The following is a 2,500-nucleotide window of genomic DNA, read 5'->3' as shown; positions in this document are numbered from 1 at the left end:
TGAGAGCTCTTGGACTAAAGCTAAAATATCTTAAACTGTGTTCAGAAGATGAACGGAGGTCTCACGGGTTTGGAACAACATGAGGGTGAGTCATTAATGACATAATTAGGATTTTTGGATGAACTAACACTTTAACATTAAGTAATTTAATAAATATGACTGCGTTTTAGTGGCATAATATTTTCAGAATAAAGTCAAACTTACTAGATTAAAGTTGTAGGCTACTGCTTGAATAAAGTTAATTAATGTGAAAAAAGTATGTGGTGGTTTACTGACTGATTTATGAAAATAAAACAATGTTAGCAAAGTCTGATTTCTTTCTGATTTCTTTTTTCTATATTGTCTTTTGATATTCATTTCAGTTTATTTTGTGCTAGAAAAGAGGAAAAGATGATTGATTCACATGCTGCATGAACTAACACAGTGATCTCATGCCACATTAAAGAGCAGAAAAATGTATTGTTTGTATTTTGTGATAAAATTGACAGAATTTAAAGGCTATTATTTGTGTTGGATCAGATTTGAGACTCTAAAACATGATTGATGGAGAATCAAGTAAAGCTGAGCTGCTTCAGTCCAGGAACAGTTCATCTGGAGATATTACTGACCTTATTCTGACCTTTACTTGATCACAATCAGGAAACATCTGAGTCGAGCTGAAGCTGGACGCTTGAACAGTTACACTGAAAGAGCTTTGACTGGATAAAACACTCTGAACTGTCACTCAGAGACAGAAGACAGGAGGATTGATCATGCTGGTCATTTAGAGGCCTTTGAAATGAATGGTCAGATCTGAAGCAGTAGCTTTACACTACAGCTGAATTCAAACACAGAGAGACAGGGAGACTCTCGTGAGACTCGGAGGACAGAGAGGCACGCGGCCGCTCCTCAGCACAGCTCTGGGATCAGCAGGAGGAAAAGGAAATGATGGCGGAAACCAGATGAATCTGCAGGCTGCTGATAACAGAGCTGTGAAGCCCATTAAAGAGCGAACGGGTCAAAGCAACCTTCACCTTAAAAAACACACCAATCACACACACCACAAGCTCTCAGCCAATCAGAGGGAAGCCCTGCAGGGAAAAGAAAACCAGCGATAAACAGCAGAAAAATTATTGAAATAGACAACACTGAAAAATAAAAGCAGCCTTATATGGGTTTACATGAAGCTTAATGAGAATTTGGGTCATTCACACATGCAGCCACAGACAGGAAGTGCTCTGCCACCATTTCCTGCATTCCTGACAGCACGGGATAACAGGGGCTGGGAATGGAAAAGAGGAAAAAGCCCATCCGTCTGCATTCGTGAGGGGCCTCTAATGGACGCTGTGGAGGCAGAAGACGCCCATCGTTAACACCGCGGGAGCGACACGACATTAACTTCAGAGCAACGCAAATACAACGCTGCTCTAACGCTCTTCCCATCTCATGAAGAAGAGTGAGAGTGTGCACGGTATTCAGAGAGAGTTTGGGCCAGGATTACTGGTCAACACTTAAATCATGCAAACATGTTCACTATCCAACTAAAATATAATAATAAAAAAAAAAAACTATTTATCTACCTATTCTAGCAACATGCTAATCATGCTAAAAACATGTTAGTAAAAATGCTAATCATGCTAGAAACATGCTAGAGGCATGCTAGTAACTTGCTTGCCGTGTAAGCAACATCCTAGTAACTTGGTAATCATATTAATAAAATGCTTGCAATGAACTATTAACATGCTAATCATGCTAGAAGCAAGCTAGTCACTTGATAATCATGTTAACAAAATGCCATTTACTTGCTAATTATGCTAGCAAACATGCTTGTAACATGCTAATCATGATAACAACATCCTAGTAAAATGCTAATCATGCTAGTGTCATGCTAGTCACTTTCTAGTCATTATAACAAAATGTTAAGTCACTTGTTAATTATTCTAACATGCTAGTCACTTGCTAATCATGCTAACAACATCTTTGTAACTTGGTAACCATGTTAACAAAATGCTAGCAATGTGCTAGTAACATTTTAATCATGTTAACAACATTTTAATTACTTGCTAATCATGCTAGCAATATGCTAGTAACATGTTAATTATACTAACAACATCCTTGTAAGTTCCTAATCATGCTAGCGACATGCTAGTCACTTGTTAGTCATGATAGCAAAATGCTTGTCACTTCCTAATCATGCAAACAACATATTAACAATGTGCTAGTAGCATTCTAATCATGGTAGAAACTGGCTAGTCACTTGCTGGCCATGCTAACAACATCCTAGTAACTTGCTAATTATGCTAGTGACATGTTACTCGCTTGCTAGTCATGCTAGCAACATGGTAGTCACTTTGCTAATTATGCTACCAATATACTAGTTACTTGTTAATCATGCTAACAACAGGCTAATCATGCTAGCCAATTTCTAGTTACTTGGTAACCATGCTAGCAACATGCTAGTAACATGCTAATCATGCCAGCAATATGCTAGTAACAGGCTAATCATGCTAAAAACAGGCTA

At 38.1% G+C, this 2,500-nt stretch overlaps 1 protein-coding gene across 3 annotated transcripts in view; it reads right to left on the bottom strand.

Annotated features, from left to right (window-relative positions):
- Positions 1-2,500, bottom strand: part of erg (ETS transcription factor ERG) — a 27,694-nt gene that overhangs the window by 6,453 nt on the left and 18,741 nt on the right. The gene's annotated exons all lie outside the window — the stretch shown is intronic.

This window comes from Carassius carassius, chromosome 49 (assembly GCF_963082965.1).
Source record: "Carassius carassius chromosome 49, fCarCar2.1, whole genome shotgun sequence".
Lineage (NCBI taxonomy): Eukaryota > Metazoa > Chordata > Actinopteri > Cypriniformes > Cyprinidae > Carassius > Carassius carassius.
This window is presented reverse-complemented; position numbering and strand designations above follow the sequence as displayed.